The sequence below is a fragment of the Papio anubis genome, chromosome 6 (assembly GCF_008728515.1).
Source record: "Papio anubis isolate 15944 chromosome 6, Panubis1.0, whole genome shotgun sequence".
NCBI classification, from domain to species: Eukaryota; Metazoa; Chordata; class Mammalia; order Primates; family Cercopithecidae; genus Papio; species Papio anubis.
Window position 1 is genome coordinate 128373672 of NC_044981.1, and position 10640 is coordinate 128384311.

Genomic DNA, 10640 nt, shown 5'->3' on the forward strand with positions numbered 1-10640 from the left:
CTCATGTGCTATTTAACAGATGTTAAATATCGTTGTGTTTCCCTTAGATATTTTAAACATATGATTCACAATGTCCCTGTGAATTTATTGTGGTGCTCAGGGTGCTGTGGTACACAGTTTGCCAACTGTGGACTTAGCGATGAGAATTCTGTTTCTAGTTTGGCACTCTCCACTGTGCTCTCCTGTTTCCCCACTCCTATTATCATGGAAAAGATGAATGCTGATATTGACCATAGACAAAGGTTACAGAAAGAAAACAATCTCAGTGCCCCAATTAGAGACGCAGAGAATGTCAACATTATGGAGATAAAGAGTAAAAACCAAGAGTTTCTAGGATTAGAAATAAGGGCTGTGATGAAAGAAGAAAACGTCCCTGAAAGAAATAATAATAAAAAAGGAAATAAATTTATTTTTTATTTTATTTTATTTTATTTTTTTGAGACGGAGTCTGGCTCTGTCGCCCAGGCTGGAGTGCAGTGGCCGGATCTCAGCTCACTGCAAGTTCCGCCTCCTAGGTTCACGCCATTCTCCTGCCTCAACCTCCCGAGTAGCTGGGACTACAGGCGCCCACCACCTCGCCCGGCTAGTTTTTTTGTATTTTTTCAGTAGAGACGGGGTTTCACCGTGTTAGCCAGGATGGTCTCGATCTCCTGACCTCGTGATCCACCTTCTCGGCCTCCCAAAGTGCTGGGATTACAGGCTTGAGCCACCGTGCTGGGCCAGGAAATAAATTTAAAGAAAGAAAGAAAGAGAGAAAGAAAGAGAGAAAGAAGGAAGGAAGGAAGGAAGGAAGGGAGGGAGGGAGGGAGAGGGGAGGGAGGGAAGGCGTGAAGGCAGGCAGGCAGGCAGGCAGGCAGGCAAGCACCCCAGCCAGGCGCAGTAGCTCACGCTTGTAATCCCACCACTTTGGGAGGCCAAGATGAGAGGATCATTTGAGGTCAGGAGTTCGAGACCAGCCTGGCCAGCATGGTAAAATCCTGACTCTACTAAAAATACCAAAAAAATTAGCCGGGGATGGTGGTGGGTGCCTGTAATCCAGCTACTCGGGAGGCTGAGGTGGGAGGATTGCTTGAACCCAGGAGGCGGAGGTTGCAGTGAGCTGAGATTGTGCCACTGCACTCCAGCCTGAGCAACAGAGCAAGGCTCCGTCTAAAAAAAAAAAAAAAAAAAAAAAAAAATCAGAAAGAAAACATCCCAACCCAGACAACACTTCCTAAGGCAGGAATGATCAGGACAGAAAAAAAAGCCAATCAAACTGAGTAAGGATTATTCATCCCTCTGCTCCCTGATTGTGGACCGTCTCCAATTCCTTAAAGAGGAACTGAAAACTGTCACTAGAACACTGTGTCACCTTGAATATCTGCTTACCCTCTTCTGATTTGCCACAGCAAGACAAGTAAGTAGAATAAAAGAACACAGATGTTAGGGATAAACAGACCAGGTTTCAAAACCAGTTTTCTCATTTATATGTTTATGATCTTGGGCAAGTTGTTTAACCTTTCTTAACCAGTTGCTGCATTTGGTGAAATAGCTATATGACCACCTGCCTTCTTGACAGTAGAGTGTGGATTAAACACAGTAATATGTAAAATCTGTTTTATGCAATAAGCCCTTGTTACATGGTGAATATTCTGATATTACTGTTATTTTTTTTCTAAATTAAGCATAAAAATGTTCTTTTAAAACAAAGTTGGGTATTAAAAGGACAGGAAAAGCACAATCACTAGTTTTCATGAGAATTGTTAGGCTAATTTCCTAGTTAGTCATGGTAGAGTAAAAAGCAATAATTGGGGTCAGATCAGAGTCGGTTAACTGCCCCCAAGTGAACCAGTGGCATTTAGGCTTAGTGACCACATCCTCTAAAAGCAAAGGAAATACAGCTTACTCTTCTGAAGCAGGTGCGTAAATGCCTTATGGGCTTATGAAGCCCTGGGATAGAAAAAAAGAGTTTGAAAAATAGAGATTAATCTTCCAAGCCCATCACTTTCATTGGTCTCTTCCAAGGCTTTGGGAGGAACCCTGGCAATGTGTTCACATGGTTATATGCTTTATAAAATTTGCAGTGATAATATACTTTTGTTATGGTTTGTTAAAACTCCTACATCTAATCCAGGTAGAAATTTCCCATATCAGAGTTCTGTAGTTCAGTGAAGCTGGAGCAGCTACATATGTTTTTGAGATCCGGCTGAAGGGAAGCTTAGTTGAGGACACATTTATTTGGTTTTACTGGTATATGTTTCTGTGGTTCATGATCACTTCCACCTGGTTAATGCCAGTTGTCCTGGTGTAGGATTGGCTTCTAGGCAGGTTCTGACTGTCCACTGGGCCCACCCAGCCAGCACTGAACATGAAAATGCAGGGCCAGAGGCTGCCTCACTGCGAATGTTTCTTGTAGTGCCTGGCAGCAAAAGGTTACCAGCCATGGAGGACACACATGGTTTGAGACATATGGAGCCACAGCTAGTCCATGGAAAATTTCTCCCAATTATCACACGCTTAAAAATTTAGGCCGGGCCCAGTGGCTCACAGTGTCCTGCACAAGCTGACTTTAGGGACTGCTGACTATCATGCCTGTAATCCCAACACTTTGGGAGGCCAAGGTAGGCAGATCATTTGAGCCCAGGAGTTTGAGACCAGCCTGTGCAACAAGGTGTGCCTCTGTCTCTACAAAAGAACACAAAAATTAGCCAGGTCTAGTGGTGCCTGCCTTATAGACCCTGCTACTCAGGAGGTTGAGGTGAGAGGATTGCTTGAGTCTGGGAAGTTGAGGCTGCAGTGAGCTATAATCACACCACTGCACTCCAGCCTGGACAACAGAGCGAGACCCTAGTTCAAAAAAAAAAAAAAAATTAAGTGGAAGATCCCGTTCTCATGATGTCTAGTCTAATTGGAAATTCTCTCTTTTTAAGAACATACTTGATAATGATATATATTTAATAACTGAAGCATATTTATTTGCTTTTATTTATTTATTTCTGAGATGGAGTTTCACTCGGTTACCTAGGCTGGAGTGCAGTGGCACGATTTCAGCTCACTGCTCCCTCAACTTCCTGGGCCCAGGCAATTCTCCCACCTCAGCCTCCTGAGTAGCTGGGACCATAGGCACATACCACCAAACCCATCTAAGTTTTGTACTTTTATTATGGAGATGAGGTTTCATTATGCTGCCCAGACTGATCTCAAACTCCTCGGCTCAAGCTATACTCCTAGGCTCAAGCTATCCTCCTGCCTTGGCCTCCTAAAATACTGGTATTACAGGCATGAGCCACTGCGCCTGGTCATTTGCTTTTCTTTGCTTAATGGTTATCACATGAAATAGAAGTTATCAGAATTTCTTCTTTTGTGGAGCACAAACCTTTAGCAACACTACGAGCAAAAAATATATCTCTGTGAGTTGAATGTTTTATTCTTCCAAATTATCAATAATAAATAATAAATTTTAGTCAAGCATACTATAATATTGAATTACATTTCTATTTTCGGAAAATGATTTTTTAAAGTCAACACAGTAACAGAAAAATCAGAGTGTGGTGCCAAAATATGTAAGTAAGAAAGTATTGTAGAGGTGAATCAAGGAGTTTGTTAATAATAAATATTATGGTTTTTCTGGATTCTGTGATGTTTGTAGTATTTGTCGTACTTTTCAATTGTACTATGTTGAGATTTCTTTTCTAACTCTAAATAAATATTTACTTTTATAACAACTTTTATATACTTAGTCCATGTTCATACTGCAATAAAGAACTGAAACAGTCATGCTGAAAGGCGAAGGGGAAGTGAGGCCGTCTTACACGGTGGCAGGAGAGAGAAAGAGCAAGGCGGGAAATACCAAACATTTTTAAACCATCAGATCTCATAAGAACTCACTCACTATCATGAGACCAGTGTGTGGGAAACCGCCCCCACAATCCAGTCACCTCCCAGGAAGTCCCTACCCTGACACAAGGGGATTACAATTCAAGATGAAATTTAGGTGGTGACACAGAATCAAACCATATCAGTACTTTTTTCTTTTATTTCTTAATTGATGTATAATAGTTGTACATGTTTATGGGGTACATAATGTTGTACATGTAATGTTTAGTGATCGGATCTCAAGCATTTATTTTTTGTGTTGAGAACATTCAATATCCTCCTAGCCATTTGACACTATATATTATTACTCATTATAGTCATCCTACAGTGAAATGAAGCACTGTAACTTATTTCTCCTATCTAGCTGTACCTTTGTATACTTTCAAAAATCTCTCATCATCCTTCTTCCTCTTAGCTTTCTCAGCCTCCGGTATCTTCTATACTACTTTTTACTTCTACGAAATCAACTTTTTGTATACTTCCTATTAAAGAAGTTCTACAAAATTGTGTAAACATAGGCCCTACAAAACCTAGATCCATCCATAATATCAGGCATCCCTTTGGAAGAATATTTTTGCTGCAATGTCCTCTAGAAGGGTAAGTAAGATTACATTTAATACTTTAATCTCTGGCAGCGTTTACTTCCAAAACAATGTGCAAACAGATTATGAAATCACTTTCTGAAGAAGTCACCACCCTTGGTACAACCAGTGAAGCAGATGCAGGCAAAATCAGCCATGAAACTAGGAGCAGGTGCTATCTCCCATGGGGCATCTGCCCTGAGGGTCCAGTGATCCACAGTTAACATCATTTGCTTTACTTCCCCTAAACTAAGGGCCCAGGAAGGTACATTTAGGACTTAAAAAAAAAAAAAAAAAAAAAAGTGAAACAAGCCCACCTCTCTGAAATATGCTCTTTACTTGAAGACAAAGAGCCACAGTTACCCTCCAGCGGCTATTATTCAGTTATAGGTAAGTAGATAAGTAGGTAGGTAGGTAAGTAGGTAGGTAGGTAGGTAGATAGATAAGTAATTAGATAGATAGATAGATAGATAGATAGATAGATAGATAGATAGATAGTACTAGAGAAAACATGCGCAGATGTTAAATCTCCTCCTCTTATATGTAATTCGACATTTTCCCAAACTGATTCCACAGCTCTTCTGATTCGTGCTGTGTGTCCAGAATACTCTGTCCTGCATGAGCTGATTTTAGGGACTACAGAAATGCACTTATATGCTCTGCTCTGGAAACAGAAACAACTGCTATTAGCCTTTAATTGCTTCAGCAAGTAACAAAAAGCCTGCAGGACTGAGTTGTGGTGGTAGAAGTTATTTTCACTCACATCACACAACGAGCAATAGCTTTTGAAGGAAGAATGTGAAAAGCTTCATGAGAGAGGTTGGGTGGGGAAAAATGAGGGGGATGACAGTGGCAGAGTGGAGAGGGATCGTGAGACAGCAGCATGGTGCAGTTGGGGCAAGCTCAGTGGGAAGCTGCTAAAGTGCCTGGGGAGGGTGGTCACCATTAGCCTCCCTCACAGGCCTGGGCCTGAATACACCTGCATCTGGATTTTCTGTGATCGCCCAGAAGGAGCAGCTCAATCCTGTGTCGTCATCCAGAGAATTTCCCAAGGCTGAGGTGGGGCAGTGCAGCTGGAATCTGTGTCAACATTCTTCTCTCCAGGAGTTTTAATTGTCTAAAGCGTCTCTATGTGGCCCTAGAATCGGTTGTCCTTTGTGCTCTCAAGTCCATTTGGGGTCTTCTCCTTAGACAGCCACCAAGCAAAAATCAGAAAAGGTGACAAGCGGCCGGGCGCGGTGGCTCATGCCTGTAATCCCAGCACTTTGGGCAGGTCACTTGAGGCCAGAAGTTCAAGACCAGCCTAGCCAACATGTTGAAACCCCATCTCTACTAAATATACAAAAACTAGCCAGGAGGGGTGGTGCATGCCTGTAATCTCAGCTACTTGGGAGACTGAGGCATGAGAGTCACTTGAACCTGTGAAGCGAAGCTTGCAATGAACTGAGATTGCACCACTGCACTGCAGCCTGTGCAACACAGAGAGACCATGTCAAGAAAGAAAGAAAACAAGAAAGAAAGAAAGAAAGAAAGAAAGAAAGAAAGAAAGAAAGAAAGAAAGAAAGAAAGAAAGAAGAGAGAGAGAAAGAGAGAAAGAAAGAGGAAGGAAGGAAGGAAGGAAGGAAGGAAGGAAGGAAGGAAGGAAGGAAGGAAGGAAAGAAGGAAGGAAGGAAGGAAGGAAGGAAGGACAGACGGAAGGAAGGAAGGAAGGAAGGGGAAGAAAAAAAAAGAAAGAAAAGAAAAGGTGACAAGGGTCTGCTTGTAAATCCGACCCTACCAAGTGCAGAGGAGAGGTGGGAAGTGGGAAAGGTGCTGTTTGTCTGAACAGGGCACAGAGGAGGATGGAGAAGGTGAGGAAAAGAAAGAAATGGAAGGCATTCAATGTACCAGCCTTCTCATAGCCCCCACTGAAGCCAGCCTTAGGATTAAGCTGATGTTGTAACTTTCCAGGGTGTTCTCTTTATTAGTACTAGAGAGAAAAATTCTGACTTCATTTTAATTTTTTATAAATCCTTTCAGTGTTAGTGCAATGATTCTATGTTAACATCTTATGTCTGGTCTCCTAGAGTTGAGAAGGAGAAGAAAAGGCATGAGTCGCTAGTCTTCCCTAGGTTGGTTCTGGTCCTGCCTTGATCCCTGGAACACTCCTGGAGTAACCTACAGAGAAAGAGAGGAAACTGTCACTAAGCACGTCCTCTCCCAATTTCTGATCAGCTTCTGGAACCAATAGTTTGTTGCATAATCACAGGAAATTTGACTTAGGGAAAAAATAAATGAGTACAGAAAGTAGCTTTTAAACTGCTGTTGTTGTTTTTAAGTATGGTACACATAAAGTCTTCTATGACCTTGGAAATTTTAGCCTGACTCCACTCTGGCAAAAGAAAACTTACTGTGTGAGAAAGGTTTTTTCAAGACAAAAACATCATTCTGATGTTTGAGTTAGTCATCCAATTGCTAATATTTGTATAATCAACTCATTGAATTTGCCATTGAAAAACTACCTTTGTTTACCTGCTGCCATGATGCTGGGCTAAGTCTCATGTTGTAATATCATAATCTCCTAGGTGCAACACAGAGAGTGACTTCTCTATTTGGTGGCCACTGTAGAGGATTAGCATCTATCCCTCCTCGGCTACGTATCATAAGATGATCAAGGCATTTCCTTTTCCCCTCCACTGACTCATTCAAAAATGGGCAGGCCTTGCCTGTTTGAGCTGGTGGAAATGCAGAGCCTTACCCAGGACTTCTGGTAAAGAACTAATCTCTCCTTCCCCTGGTGATAGTGAACACAGCTACTTTTGGCAGCTGGTATTAAGTCAGGGCCTCATTAAAATGTAGTTGTCATACTCAAATTAGAATAATTCAAGAACGATTTAATAATAAAAGGCATTCAAGGGCATAGGCAGGGTACAGTGAAAGCACATAGGACAAAGCAGCACCCTAGGATGTGGAGCAGGAGAACCATCATCACATCTGTGTCCAAAACCACAATGAGTAGGGTTATCAGAACCCCAGAGAAAGTCGTGTAGAGAGGGCCACTGGAGAGGAGCTTTGAACTTGGGTTATGAAAAATGGTCGGCCCAACCTGACCGTGCAGGGAAGAAGCCAGATGAATAAGTGCGCCAACTTTATACTCTTCTTTCTGTTCAAGCTCCACAGGCGATCCCCATTAGCTGAATCCAAACAGAAGCCAAAGTGTAAGGGATCTTATCCATGTAAGCCATACAAGTCACAGAGCAGAGAGAGAAGGCCAGAGAGGGGCCTGAAGGGATAACTGAAAGTGTTCGAGACACCAGCCTCTTACGACTTTAGGAGGAGTCACCTGAGGGTGAAACTGACGCTGTAGAAGTCAGAGCAGGGTACCTGGGTACGTGAAGACAAGGAACTCTTAAAGTCTGCCCTATCTTGGATTTTCTGCTACGTAAGTAACACAAGTCTTTCAAGTCTATTATTCAAGTCAGTTTAACTCAGAAAATTTTTAACCTACAATGGCAATTATCTTAATGCTTTTCAAACAGCAAGTGGTAACTCATTAGTGGGTTGTGAAATTATTCCAGTAAGTTAAAACCAGTACTTTTTTTTAATTGAAAGAAAAAAAAAAGAATAGAATAGAATATATGAGAGTACATCACACAATAAAAGAGTAAGTATCTCTTCCTGAAACTTTTGGCTTTGTGTATGTGGATGTACAAGAAGCTACAGTTCTCTTTACAGTAATAAAATATTTTTCTTTGATTTTTATTTTTTAATGTCTGGTATATATTCAAAGTTGTACCACTTCCTATGCAAACAAATGCCCCACTCCTGATTTCTGAAGATACTTTAAGAATGATTTGAGAGATTTTTGCACATCCAAATGCCAAGCTGCAGTGCACCTAGGATGCTGCGTGGAAGCGGGAACTGCACTTCCTGTGTGGCCACTCAGGTCAGCCGGGTACCTCACATGAGAACAGCATTCAGGGCCAGGCGTGGTGGCTCACACCTGTAATCCCAACACTTTGGGAGGCCAAGGCGGGTGGATCTCCTGAGGTCAGGAGTTTGAGACCAGCCTGGCCAACATGGTGAAATCCTGTCTCTACTAAAAATACAAAAATTAGCCAGACGTGATGGCACTCACCTATAATCCTGGCTACTCAGGAGGCTAAGGCAGGAGAATCACTTGAATTCAGGAGGCAGAGGTTGCAGTGAGCCAAGATCTCACCACTCCATTGTACTTCAGCCCGGGTGACTGAGTGAGACTTGGTCTCAGAAAAAAAAAAAAAAAAAACTAAAGAACTGCAGCCAGGCCAGCACCAGCAGCTCAGCTGCCAGCAGTGGCATCCCCCTTTGCAGCTGGCCCTCCTGCTGCTGGGCCCGGGCAGCCAGGTCTGATGGCCCAGATAGCAACCACTGGAGCTGGCGTGGGGCACACACTGGGTCATGCCATCACTGGGGGCTTCAGTGAAGGAAGTAATGCTGAGCCTGCAAGGCCTGACATCACTTACCAGGAGCCCCAGGGAACTCAGATGTCACAGCGGCAGCAGCCTTGCTTCTATGAGATAAAACCGTTTTTGGAGTGTGCGCGGAAACAGGATGACATCAAGCTCTGTGAGGGTTTCAGTGAGGTGCTGAAACAGTGCAGATTTGCAGATGGATTGGCCCAATCAAGAAGTTCAAATTGGAGAAATGGAAAATCAGCTCTCATAGCCAAGTTAATTTAGTATAAAAATATAATTGATAGTGAAGAGATAAAGAGTAACCATCAGTTAAACCTCTCGGGTGTCATTCATAGCTTCCTTCCTTCAGAATTAAAATGGAAGAGGCTGTTCTTACTTTGCAGAATTCCATTAAGATGGTGTGGAATTTAGGGCTAGGCCAATGTTTGCATGGCCTCTTTAAACTAGCTGTTATGATTTTATTCTGTTAAACTAGCTGTTATTATTTTATTTATGAGTTAATTAGAATAAAGTGATTGTCTTCCAAAAATAAGAATTACTTGAGTTCTAAGCCTTATGCTAATAGTAACTGATTTCTTTTATCCTGATTCTAAAGTTTTCTCTAATTAGACTCTTGAGTGTTTTCATTACAGGTCTTATTCACTGGCCTTTATTGTAAAACTCGTCCTGGCTGGGCGTGGTGGCTCTTGCCTGTATTCCCAATACTCTCAGAGGCCATGGTGGGAGAATTGCTTGAGGCCAGGGGTTCAAGACTAGCCTGAGCAACATAGGGAAACCCCATCTCTACAAAAATAGAAAGAGTCAGCCATGTGTAGTGGCATGCACCTGTGGTCCCAGCTACTTGGGAGGTTGAGGTGGGAGGGTCACTTGGGCCTGGAGGTGGAGGCTGCAATGAGCTATGATTGTGCTACTGCACTCCAGCCTGGGCGACAGAGTGAGACCTTCTTTCTCAAACAAAACAAAAACAAAACCTCCTGTCAGCCAAGCTTGCTATCTTAGGGACCAAGAGTTAATTAATGTGACAGTTCCAAAAATTACAAACTACCCCCTGATAATGACTAATAAACACTGAACAGAATTTTGCACTCATTTTTGAAAGATTATATTGCAGGAACTTACCAGTTCCTCTTCATTTTATTGTCAGATCATGATCCTACTGCCTGGTGACATAAAACTTTTCAAATTGAAGGGGGTATGGATGGTATATAAATGCTAATGCCCTTAGAAATGCTTTCAGATGTAAGTAACAGAAAGGTAATAAATACATTTAAATATCTCAGCTAACAAGCTGTCCAGAGGTGGGCTGTTCCACTTCCGTTTAGGGAACAGTAGCTCAAAATGACATCAAGGATTCAGGCTCTTTTTATACTTTTACTCTGCCATCTTTAGTACGTTGGCTTATTATCCAGTCATCTTGTCACTTCTTGGTTACAGAAAGATCAATGCAGCTCCAAGCAAGTTATCCTTACTTAGATAGTTACTTCTAAGACAAGAAGAAAGATTTGGGATCCAAAGGACTTTTCATAAATCTCTGTATTTCTAACCAGGAAGAAAATCTTTCGACGCTGCTTCTTGGTTAGTGGAGGGGGAAAAAAAAAAAGAAAATATTTCCGAGATACCTCCCACCCCCTGCCGACACATTTTACCTTACATCTTTTCAGCCAGAAATTGGCCCCTTGCCAAATGTTAGAACAAACAATAGCAAGGGGGAACTGCATGACCATGACTGGCTAAGATCTATGAGATTCATTCCCTGGAGTTCACCACC

General features: G+C 42.2%; 1 pseudogene; it reads left to right on the forward strand.

Annotated features, from left to right (window-relative positions):
• Positions 1-204: 204 nt before the first annotated feature.
• LOC101016405 lies at positions 205-9386 on the forward strand (annotated as a pseudogene).
• The last annotated feature ends 1254 nt before the right edge of the window (positions 9387-10640 follow it).